The sequence below is a fragment of the Haemaphysalis longicornis genome, unplaced genomic scaffold (assembly GCF_048455015.1).
Source record: "Haemaphysalis longicornis isolate Haplotype H1 unplaced genomic scaffold, Haemaphysalis longicornis Haplotype H1 scaffold_6, whole genome shotgun sequence".
Lineage (NCBI taxonomy): Eukaryota > Metazoa > Arthropoda > Arachnida > Ixodida > Ixodidae > Haemaphysalis > Haemaphysalis longicornis.
In genome coordinates this window covers 129,349,786-129,362,716 of record NW_027526407.1, presented here as the reverse complement: position 1 = coordinate 129,362,716, position 12,931 = coordinate 129,349,786, and the positions used below count along the sequence as shown (strand labels likewise).

The 12,931-nt window shown below is 44.7% G+C and overlaps 1 long non-coding RNA gene across 1 annotated transcript in view; it reads left to right on the top strand.

The window, feature by feature from the left end:
* The window catches only part of LOC144141941 (uncharacterized), a 138,314-nt gene that overhangs the window by 67,458 nt on the left and 57,925 nt on the right, over positions 1-12,931 (top strand). The gene's annotated exons all lie outside the window — the stretch shown is intronic.

Below are 12,931 nucleotides of genomic sequence, written 5' to 3'. Positions count from 1 at the left end.
TTAATTCCTAATTTAGTGGGTTAAATATCCAAATAATGTGACTAGGGCTTGTGAGATATCAAACTAAAGGTCTCGATGACGGGAATCACGTAAGACAAATTAAAAGTTGCTTCCTGGTTATAGCCATGACGACTTGGCAGCTGTGGTTGCGGCGGTGTGACAACACCTAATCCAGACATCCTACCGTACGCAGGCCCTGCACGTTCCTGTTTTCCACGCACCTCGACAGCGACACAGCTATCACCGTTTCGACACGTGTGGCGAACAACGTCTGACGTAGCCGGCGATCTTCAAGCCTGGACACGTGACAACCGCCAGCGCCACCAGTCCCCACCGTGCCTTTCGGCTACAAAAGGACGACGCATCGGAGGGATTGCCACTTGGCAGCTGTGGTTGCGGCGGTGTGACAACACCTAATCCAGACATCCTACCGTACGCAGGCCCTGCACGTTCCTGTTTTCCACGCACCTCGACAGCGACACAGCTATCACCGTTTCGACACGTGTGGCGAAACGTCTGACGTAGCCGGCGATCTTCAAGCCTGGACACGTGACAACCGCCAGCGCCACCAGTCCCCACCGTGCCTTTCGGCTACAAAAGGACGACGCATCGGAGGGATTGCCACTTGGCAGCTGTGGTTGCGGCGGTGTGACAACATCTAATCAAGACATCCTACCGTACGCAGGTCTGTTTTGAGTACTTCGACTTGGGTTGATTGCTTTTCGATACTGCCGCTTCCACTGCTGCGCTGTTTTAACGCGTTGTGTGTCGCGATGGTAACTAATGCCGAGTTAGCGAAGGATGTTGATGAATTGCACAAAGAAGTTGAAAGCATGAAATCTAGTCTCAGCTTGTTCAACACCATCGTAGAAACAATGAAAGCACAGCAAGCTGTGCTAATAAAAGAAAACAAAGAACTTGCTCGCGAAAACCACCAGCTAGCGCGGCGCGTCGCAGAGCTGGAACAGTATTCCCGCATTAACAATGTGGAAATCAAAGGCGTACCCTCGACGCAGGGGGAAGATTGCGCAGAAATTCTCGAGAAAATTGGAGAAAAATTGAGTGCCCTGTTACAGCGTCTGATATTGAGATTGTTCATCGCATACCCGCAAAGAACGGACCGCACATTCTCGCTCGGTTGTGCTTGCGGACAAAGAAAGCGGAATTCATAGCGAAGGCAAGAAAGGCACGACTCACAGCTGGCTCTATTGGATTCACGTAAGAAAATAACGGTCTTAAGCCGGTCTTCGTCAACGATCACCTGACTCCCGAGAACAAACGACTCTTCGCGCAAGCATTGGCTCTCAAAAAAGAAAAATAATGGCAGTTCCTCTGGGTCGGAAACTGCAAAATCAAAGCGCGCAAGACGAAGGATAGCCACGTCTATCGAATCTCGGGGGTCAGTGATCTTGCCATCTTTGCATGAACGCAATCGCGCATCAAGTCGCTAATGCGATCATGCATTACACTGTACACCAGCTAAATACCATACTAAAAAATTCAGCCACATCCCACATCTCCGTTATTCACTTTAACATCCGTAGCCTACCTAAACATTACGACGATCTCGTCAACTTTTTAACACTCTCCAACCACAACTTTTCCGTTATTTGCATGTCGGAAACCTGGTTATCATCTAGTGATGACAGGCTGTTTTCTTTGCCGAATCACCATGCTGAATTCAATCACCGCCCGAATGGCCGTCATGGCGGTTCAGCTATATTCATTTCAAACGCATTATCTTACAAACGTCGCAATGACATAGGTTTTAGCACAGCAAAAATTGAATCAGTCTGGATTGAATTCGACCGCGTTGCCTTTCCATTTGCAAGAAACACTATCATAGCATCCATCTACCGCTCACCGTCCGCCTGTTACATTGACTTCTGCAAAGAACTGGAACAAATCTTAAACAAATTAAATCTAGAAAACAAAAACATCATTATTGTAGGTGACACAAACATTGACATCACTGACGTAACAGATGGCGCATGCTCAGAGTACAATAACTGCTTCGTTGGTAACGGTTTAGAATCTTTAATACAATCAGCTACTCGGTGCGTGCCAAATGGTCCGCACACGCTTATTGACCACATCTTATCTAACTTCGTTTCCCCTCAAGTTCCTGGAATTGTCGACTTTTATATCACAGACCATTACCCTATTTTTTTACTGCTCGAAAGTCGTACCCAATCTAAACCTCAGACCATAACAAGACACTCGTTTGACTCCAGTAAATTTACCGAAATCATATCGCTTATTGACTGGAGGGACGTGTTGGAGGAACATTGCCCAGAAGTGGCATTCAACTTATTCTCTTCTAAAATAGTAGAATCAATTACCCTATGCACGTCACTGACTCCCGTTCATAAGCGATACTCTGCCCCCAGGAACCCCTGGATAACGAATGGTCTCCTACGCAGCATTCGTAAAAGAGACAACCTTTACAAGAAAGTTAAAGCTCGGCCCTTCAATATTCCTCTTAAAATTCGTAATAAAAAGTATTCGCAAACCCTCGATGCAACGTTGAAGCAAGCTAAAAAGAACTACTCCCAAAATAAAATTCTTCAATACGGTAACAACACCCCTAAGAACTGGCAACTAATCAGAGAATTCCTTAAGCTGGGTGCCGAGCAATCCTCTATAACTGAAATTCACGAAGGTATGCAGACTTTAACGAATCCTATGGACATTGCTGACTCATTTAACACTTTCTTTTCTAAAGTGAATGTAACACAGGCTAGTAACGTTTCATGCCTCCCTAGATGTCCCCATAGTTTTTACCTGCGTCCTACCTCAGCTGACGAAGTCCATAATTTAATTCAATATTTAAAAACTACCGGCCCCGGGTTAGATTTAATTCACCCATTTAAAATAAAGCTAGTTTCTCGTGACGTGTCCGCCGTACTTGCTAGCATAATCAATAACATATTTACGACCGGCGTCTTTCCGTCTGAACTTAAACGTGGCAAAATTGTTCCAGTCTTCAAAAAAGGAGAGCGTAATTTTTTAGCTAATTACCGCCCTATAACTATTCTTCCGTTCTTTAGTAAATTAATCGAGAAGCTTATTTCAGATCGTCTAATGGCATATTTTGCTAAATTCAACCTTCTATCCAACTGCCAGTTTGGTTTTCGCCCTAATCTTTCAACAGAACTTGCGCTTATAGAATTTACAGATAAAATTAAACAGCTCATTGACAAAGGACACTGGGCTGGAGCGGTATTTATTGATTTCACGAAAGCTTTCGATGCCATTAATCATGAAATACTTTTTTCTAAATTAGAATCACTCGGAATTTGTGGGCCACCTCTAACACTTTTGCGGAGCTATTTAGCAGACAGGACCCAAGTGGTACGTCTTTTAGACGCAACTTCCCAACCTATAACTGTAAATCAAGGCGTTCCGCAAGGGTCAATTTTAGGTCCACTTCTCTTCTTAGTGTATATTAATGACTTGCCTACGTGCCTAAATAACAAAACTTGTATTCTTTACGCCGACGACACAACAATACTAACAGGTGATCCTAATCTAGACGCCCTAACAGCAAGGCTAAACAAAAACCTCGAAAATATTGCAGCATGGTGTAATAAAAATGGACTCCAGATGAACCCCACAAAAACAAAATATTTAATATTTCATACCTCTAATAAGCATCCAGTTTCAGTTCCAAGCCTTTGCTTTGAACGCACCGCCATTCCTGTGTCACGCACAGTAACATTCCTCGGAGTTCTACTCGACACTCATCTGAAATTTAATCTCCACGTGAAATCACTTACAAAAAAAATGGTTTTGGCATACGCGTACTAATTAGATCTCGAAGCTATTTTCAGAAACATATCCTGATATCTCTATACTATGCATTTGTTCACAGTCATCTTAATTACTGCGTATCGTCATGGGGAAACACATATTCTACTCATTTGTCATGTCTCCATCATTTACAAAACCAAGCAGTTCGCCTAATTACATTCAGCCCTTACAACGCATCGGCGCTTCCCATCTACACCAGTCTGAAGATTCCACCGCTAAAACTTGCTTTTCAACTAAAACTGGGTGCTATCATCTTTCGGGCTCGCACACATGGCATAATTATTAGTAGCTTCTTAGATTCCCACCTAACAAACACCAACCCCACAAGATTTGCACAAGGCCTTAACCTACTGCTGCCTAAGGTCTACACTAACTACGGCAAACAAACAGCCATTTTCGCAGCCATTCAACTATGGAATTCATTACCAATAACAATTAAATTGTCTTATTCTATGCGTTCATTCAACAGTAGTTTAAGATCGTTTTTGCTTAACAATCTTTCCGAATAATAAAGTCTCGTATGGTAGTTAATCCTGTTTTTCCAGAGCTAATATTGTATAATTTCTTGTTCTAGTGCTTCCAAACTTTATTATCGTGTTACACTGATCCGTACCTAACTGCGAAATTTTAGTACTTGTACAAAATATTGCTTCTTAATTGCACAGTAATTTAAGACCATGCTTGCAAACTTTTTTTTTCTTTTTTTCTGAATAATTCTTTTTGTGCTTCCCCTGCTTATAGTACTCAAACCTTTTTTTTTCTGAGATATAATTGCAGACTTTTTAATAGTGTTTGCATATCCAATTAGCGTGCTAAGCTGACCCGTACCTCGACTGCCTACATATTTTTTAACAACATTTTCGCATTTATAAACACGAGGTCCCCCCGACAGTTTTACTTTGGGACCTCCTTCTGTACTAATAACTACGTGCAATGTGTATGTACCGAAAAATGTTCAATAAAATCCTTCATAGTCACGTGAGTCATGGATTCGGTTAGAAGGGAAAGTGATGCCACTATGGCTTGTGAGGTATCAAATTAAAGGTCTCGATTAAGGGAATTACAAATAAAACATTGCTTCCTGGTTGTAGTCATGACATAGTCACGTGAGTGATGAATTCGGTTAAAAGTGAAAGTGATGCCACTAGGGCTTGTGAGGTATCAAATTAAAGGTCTCGATGAGGGGAATCAAGAGGGATAAATTTCAAAAAATGCTTTCTGGTTATAGTCATGAGATAGTCAAGTGAGTCACAAATTGGGTTAGAAGTCAAATTGATGCCAGTAGGGCTTTTAAGGTATCAAATTAAAGTCCTCAGTGAGGAGAATCACGTGAGAAAAATTAAAAACCGTTTTGCGATAGTCATAGATTCGGTCATAGATTCGGTTAAAAGGGAAAGTGGTGCCACTAAGGCTTGTGAGGTATTAAATTAAAGGTCTCGGTAAGGGGAATCACGTGGGACAAATTAAAAATTGCTTCCTGGTTATGTTCATGAGATAGTCACGTCAGTCATAGATTGGGTTAAAAGTAAAGTGGTGCCACTAGGGCTTGTGAGGTAAGAAATTAAAGGTGTCGATTAGGGGAATAATAAGAACAAGAAAAATGATTCCTGGTTATAGTGATGAGATAGTAACGTGAGTCACCATTTGCGCTAAGGGGGACGCGGCTTTCAACTTCACAAAAACGACGAAAACATCGTTTTTTTTGAAAGCCACATATTTGGCTTCTATGTTTTCTAATCTGTACGTCTGCGAAGTTTTTCCGCTGAAAAGCGTCGCAAAATGGCACAAAAATAGTTTTGCATTGCGCGGTGACAAACTATCAGCGAAAAAGGGCGAAAAAACGTCAATTTTTGGAGCACTGTATCTCCACAACGGTGCCACCGGGCGCGGCCACCTTGATATCGTTAGATCGGCCAAGCGTGCGTCTTTCTGGCTCCGCTCGTCTCTTTTATCTTCATGCATTCACAAACGCACGAACGCCAGAAAAGAAACGACGCACAAATGAAGCTAGAAATAGATGCTGAAGCGCTATTTGTCTTCCAGTCGTGCCGCGCTAAGACTGCCCTCCTGATTGGGTGTCCCGGCGCAATGCAAGATGGCAGCCGCCAGAACTGCGTAGCATGCTGTTTGAGTTTATTTTCGGTGCGTCGCTCGGCCAAGTTTCTATTGACTCGGTGGTATTCAACATGGACGTTATCGCGATGGGAGGCCTGAGATCACGAGCCAGATTACGGCAAGTTATCTCGCTCCAAAGGCGGAGGTCATCGAACTCTTCATGATGCGCGTGACTACCGTCGCCAGACCCCGTAGGGTGACGCGGTGTGCGCGCTTGCGATTTCGGTTCACGAAGTGAACCTTAAGTTGGATTTGCGATGTTTACGCGCTTAGTTATTGCTGCGTCTTGATTGTCGGCTCGGTAGCCTTGGGAATGAAACGGTCCACGCGTCAAACGCTGCGGCGGTCACGGCATAGCCGACGCGCATTTCCGCATCACGTGTCTGCGCAACCGTTTACTATTGAACGCCAGTAGTTGTAATTAATGCCTGCGACATTAGTTTTATTCTTAAAAGTGACCTGACAAGTCATATCAGGGATAATCAAAGTACGATACGCCGCGGTAAGCGTGCGCTGCGATGCGCGCAAGCCATATCACCTTTCTTGCGTAACGTTTCCCGTGCACTTCTAATAATCATGCAAACAGGTTTGAGTTAAGAATATAGGAATAAAAATATGTTCTCTGCGTTAAAAATTTACCTTACTGTCGCAGCATTTAACAGTGATTTTTCTAGGGAAATTATTGATACCAATGCATATATCTAAAGCTTAGGGCATACTGACTGTGCTGGGAGAAATATTGGATACCTTGAACATCAAAAGTAGTGAAAAGAAACCCTTCCGTCAAACATAGAGTTATGCCCAATTTTATACCAAGCTTTAAAGTAGCTCATTTCCATCCTTGTGGTATACAAACTTTTGGTAGTGAACACCTGCACGTATGATCTGCGCCAGGCAAAGAAATAAAACATAAAAGAAGCCAGAAATTTTTAAATTTAAGTGAAAAAAAATGCTTCACTTGTTGCAATGGGGACAACACTGCAAAGGGAAGTTGTCCAGTGCAATACAGCCAACCAGCTAACCTATTTTGCATTGAAAGCACATTGAAAGCTATCTCCCCCTCCGTTTGGTCTGCTAACTTGGCAATGTACTGTTCACAGGGGAGCTGAAAATGATGTTTTGTGGACAGAGAAAGGCTGTAAAAGATACTCAAATTTCAAGGAAACGCCTTCGAGAAGCCCCTTGTTCAAAAGGACATGAAAGGCTACAACCGTGACGACATTTGATAAGTGAAACCTATGTTGCAACTTCGGAAGCCGTTTTCTCAAAACATTTTTTTTGCCACTTTTGACGCTTGTTCCAGGGATTTCTTCGTGACCGCTGAGTATATTTTGATTCCGTTCCTTGCATTACATTCCTTGATGAACAGTTCAGGTCATGGCACTCTTGGTTTTGCAGATTTGTTTTTTGTTATTTTTTTATTCAAATAGTCGTTCACAGTCGACATGCCTGTACCACATTAACCTCTTAAAAAATGAAAACTAAAAACATTGTGTTGTAAAAAAAACTTCTAAAACTGTCACTACTTCGTTCATTCATTTGGGAGTGCAAAGCATTCCGAACAAGCTTTCTATCATGTTTTATAAGTCGCCCACGCTCAGTACAAGCGGAAATCAAAGAAAATATAATAAATAAGAAGTTATCAAAATATTATCTTGAAATTTTTATGGTGTTATAACAGAAGCATTTGCAGTTGCTGTGCCAATTTTCATCAAAATACACAAAGAAATAAAAAAGTGGATTTTGAAAGCCACGTTCCCCCTTATTAGTCAAAGTCGTGCCACTAGGCTTATGAGCTATCAAATTAAAAATCTCGATGAGTGGAATCACGTGGGATAAACTAAAAATCGCTTCCTGGTTATGGTCATGGGATAGTCGCGTGAGTTATGGATTCGGTTAAAAGTTTAACTGGTGCCACAAGGGCTTGTGGTATATAAAATTAAATGTCTCGCTGAGGGAAATCACGTGGGACAAAAAATAAAAATTGCGTCATAAGTATACTCATGAGATATACACGTGTGTCATAGGTTAGGTTAAATGTGAGTGTGATGCTACTGGGGATTAGAAGAGATCGATTTAAAGGTCTCGATATAAAATGTTTTCATACAAACTAATTTTTGAAAATAAAACAAAGGAATATTTTTAAATAAAATTGAAAAAATCACCAGTTTGGGTGACATCAGTACACATGACGAGCAAACACAAGTCCGCAAAAACCAGTATTAGGGTAGAGCGCACATTGTGGACGCGATTTTCTTTTTACCTAGTACTTGCTTGCATTTCTTTATTTTACAAACCACATGAAGGTGAAATATGTTTGCTGACAGTGTATAGAAACCGTATTTTTTGGTGTAATAATAAACTTTCTTTACTGTTGATGCGCCACTGCTGTCGATGACACTCAATTCGCCGCTGAATGATCTTCCGAACCTCGGTTCGCCGCTAAATATCATTCACCTCAAACGTCCTTCGGTGTTGTCGTGTAGCACTGAAATATTGACATTTAAAGCAAATGTCATTTGCTCGAAAGATAATTTGATTTGCCGTGTGAGAGTTGTATAACATAAGCTACGCCGTTCCGTTCATAATGCATATTATTGCTCATAAAATAAAATAATAATGATTTAGTGAAGCATTTCTATGGCGTCCGCTTGTCTGCCCAAGGTAATGCGGCTTTCGCAGAACGCTCCGTGCCAATACATGCCTTGCACAACGTTCGCGCTGGCCGCTTGCATAATGTAGTTGTCCCAAGCGGGGCGCAAAGGTGAAGTGACAGAAGGGCGAGGAGGGAACACATCGAGTAAATGGAGCTTTCAATAGCTCCCCGGTACCACACGAATTACAACCGGTTATACCCAATTGCAACAGTACAAAAATAGGGCCAACTGGCAAAGAGAATTTTGTCCACACGAAGGTGGAGAGAAATTAACGGGAAAGACTTTCTTGCGACCCACCGCCACGGGGACGAGCCCTTGGGGACCCGTCTTGTTCCCCCTAGGAAAAAGCCGGATAGGGTGGGTTGCTGGGAACGGGAACATGGACATCGGGATGGGTTATGGGAAAAAGGGTGGGAATGAGGGAAGCAATTTTGCTCCAATCCTTTTGTCTGACTCTCTCCTAAGGCTGATTGCTCAGCGAATGCATCAGACAGTGCCAATTGCCAAATATGCGGTCCCTGCCACGGGTTACCGCTCACCCATAGGGTCCGATAACTGGGCCCCAACTGTCGGAGACAGGAAGTACCCTATTTAGTGGCGACGGCCGGGTCCCCCCCCGAGCCCCAGCTCTGCGGCCGATGCGTACTAACGTCCTCGATCAACTGTCCCGCACAAGGTACTCATGAATCACCAGTGAAGCTTTCCACTATACACGGGTACTTGGAACACCTGCTTTTCACGGTCTCCGGACAGCGGAAGTTTGTATGCGAACGTGAACTGAAATCTATGTTGGCAAGCCAACCACGTTCGCCAGGCTCCCACGGGAGTGGTTATGAGAGCCATGTACTTATGTTCTCCTCTGTGCCAAATCGCTCAATGCAACAAGAGTCTTTTGGCATTGCCGTGGTGTAGGGGCTCGGCAGAGGAGATCGGTCCGGGCCTACTAGCCGTTACTAAGCCAGGAGAGTTTCCCCGGTCGGTGTACTAACCTCACCTTTCCTCGTTTTCCCCGTGCGGAACACCGAGTAGCTCGTGGTCGTGGTAGCACGTCCCGTGGCAGCCAGAGAAGATCAGTCTATAGGCCCCTCGCAGCAAGGTTACAGGGGGCGAGACTCCCCTCATCGAGACTGGCATCATTTCACTGCTTACCTAATCTATGACTCACGTGAATATCTCATAACTATTACTAGGAAGCAGTTTTTAATTTAACCCACGTGATTCCCCTAATCGAGACCTTCAATTTGATACCTCACAAGCCTAGTCGCATCAATTTGACTTTTAAGCCAATCAGACTAATCAATAATTAACCAAATAACCTAAATTAGGTAATTAACGTTCGGGCCTTACTGCCTCGGGAAAAACTAGCGGAAAGCAACGACAGCGTTCGCCCTCAAAAAAAGATAAAACAACGTGCCGCAGCAGTGGACACAGTGCGCACATGTGCGGCACGTTTTTTTTTCGTCCATTACTTCCGTTTTCCGCCACTACAGCAAAAAATGGCGCTAGTGTCGCGCGGCAAACTCCAGGTTCCAGTCCCTATAGGCTCCGGAACGATCTCCGGGTGGCGCTGCACTCTCCCATCCGGGGGAGTACGCCGGGACGACCGCCGCATCGGCACGTGCTTTTTTCGCTGCGCGCGTGCTGCATTTCTCGCGCTAGGAAGAGGGCTGGGTAAAATTTTCTTTCGTCTTATGAAAGCTTACACATTAGCACCTGTCCAGCAAGTTCGGTGTACACGTAGAGTAGCTACTGGTTCAATTTTTGCCGGAGCTTGTCCTGTCGTCTGCTAGAGACGCGTCGTCTGCCACGCGCCAGTCGAACGGCCGAGTTCCCCGGCGGTTTTACGGGATAAAGAGTGCTCTTGTGGACGACCCTTGGCTGGTCTAACCACCTCAGTCATCGCGAAACGACTGCGTCTGGTGAACGGCTTTTCAGCGCCCTAAGCAGACGCCCACCCGGCCCGCTCCTCCACGTCTGGCAAGTGCACGCGCAGTTTGCGCTGTCTCCCGCCCCGCCTGAGGCATCCAGCCTCCTACGCACGAATGCCAACAAAGCGACCGCCGGCTGCGCGAGCCACTTAAGCCTGCACGTAGAAAGAGTGGTGGGAACACTCCTCACTAGCCCGAAACGAAGAGATGAAACTGAAAGCGAAGCAAACCTCCCCCCATATTGTTGCATGGTCAGCTGCCACGACAGTAACAATGCGAAAGAAGAGGATCCATTCGTTAAATTCTGCATATACCCCGCGAAAGCGCACCAAAAGGATAGACGGTAAGCATGGATCACTGCGGTTCGAAAGGTGAAATAAGTTGACACATTTTTGTTCGTATCTGTGTGCTTTTAGTTTACATTACCCGGCTTTGAAAATGCGAACTAGTGTTCTAACGAGTCCTCCCCTCTACACTTTTTAATGCATGCTGCCAATGATTGTTTTCCGCTATAATAAATGAACTTCGGAGTTTTTTAGCTGGTGCCGTTCGATATCGTCCATATATAACACAATAAGGTGACATTTTGCATGGGTGAAAAAAAAATAGTTTCTAGCGATTTACCTGGCTGTAGTTGCTCTGGTCTGTATTGTCATTGTGACTTGTGTTCTGGACGGGATTGCTGCGTTGTTCGCTTTTTTCCCACATTTAGAAATACTGGTAATAAAAGAGGTATACACCAACTTCTGTATATTATAGTAATTTTTCGTTATACGCCACAAGCTGTTCTGTTGTTTCCGCGAACTGTCACGCTAACGCATACTTGTACTCCAAGCGGTTGACAAACATTGCGAACAAAAATTTCTTCAAGGACAAGTAAAATGGAAATGTGGCGCTGTCAGCGCACCCCTTAATTAGCGTGTGCCTTTCTAATGCGTTTTGATAGGATGCAGCTGATTGTTTCACGAGTAAGAAATAACCTATTAACCATAATCAATCACGTGTATCTTACATTTCTTGCAAGCCTCAGTGTTTCTGCAGTCCAGAAAGTCCGGATGTCCGCAGCGCGAGCACGCGAAAGGAGTAACAAACAAGATAAAAGTAAGCTGTGAAAAGCTGAGCAGCTGTCACCTTGCAGAAGAAAAGAGCAACCGACTACCGCCGAACAACGCGTTTCCCCCCTTAAAATCATCAGGGCAGTCTGCCGGTCGAGCGGCGGGAAGCAGGCGGCGCTTCTGTAGCAGACGACAAGACAAACGTCGACAAAAATGAACTCAGTAACTAATCTACGTTTAAACCGAACTTGCTGGACACGTGCTCATGCGTACGGTTTCATATGTTAAAAAAATTCCCCCGCATTTCCCCGAGGGGGAGAATGTGAAAGTGCGAATGCACGGTTGTCGGCCCGCTTGCGGCGCTTGCGCTCGGCAACGCAGCCCACCGCCTCGCCGCCTTCTCTTCCATCTCTTCCATCAGGTTTGTAGTGTCACGTGTACACCACGCAGTTATCAAGCCGCTATAACGCCGCTGAGTCGCCAACGCACGCCGCTGACGACGTAGTTTGAATGCGTTAAAGATATAAGGCGCGTCACTAACACTGATATCACCGTCGCGTCCGTGGCTTGGTCGGTAGAGCGTCGCGCTGCGGCCGCAAAGTCCTCGGATCGAAACCTGGCGCCGGATGCTGTTTCTTTTTAAATATAGAGGAGCACTGCGAACGCCGCCGCCGCCGCCGCCGGCGGTGGATAGTTTGGGGTCGCTTATAAAGTGCATTCGCACTTAAAAAAAATTTGCCCTGCCCTCTTCCTAGCGCGAAAAATGCAGCACGCGCGCAGCGGAAAAAGCACGTGCCAAAGCGGCCGCCGCGTACTCCCCCGGAGAGGAGAGGGCAGCGCTTCCCTCGCCCGGCAACCTTTAGCGTCGCCTCCCTATAGGGGCCCGAACGTGGGACAGGTGGCGGTTCTGGCGACGTTCCCCAGCGCCCCCCGGGGAAGAAGAACGCAATATAGTTCTGGACTTGCCCTGGCATCTGAATGTGGAGCACGCGTGTGTCCGTGTTTAAAAGTGCAACCGCTCGTTACCCTGATAGTGGTAGTCATATGACACACATTTTTTTGTCAGAAATTAGGTGCGGGTGACGATTGTTTTTTTAATAATTACCTAATTCATGTTAATTATTACTAAATATTTATTTATTGGAACAAAAATCAAATTATTATCACTAGGGCTTGTGAGGTATCAACATAAAGGTCCCGATGAGGGGAGTCACGTGAGACAAATTAAAAGTCGCTTCCAGGTTATATTAATGAGATAGTCACATGAGTCATGGATTCAGTTAAAGGTGAAAGTGATGCCACTACGGCTCGTGAGGTATCAAATTAAAGGTCTCGATTAGGAGAATCACCTTATACAATTAAA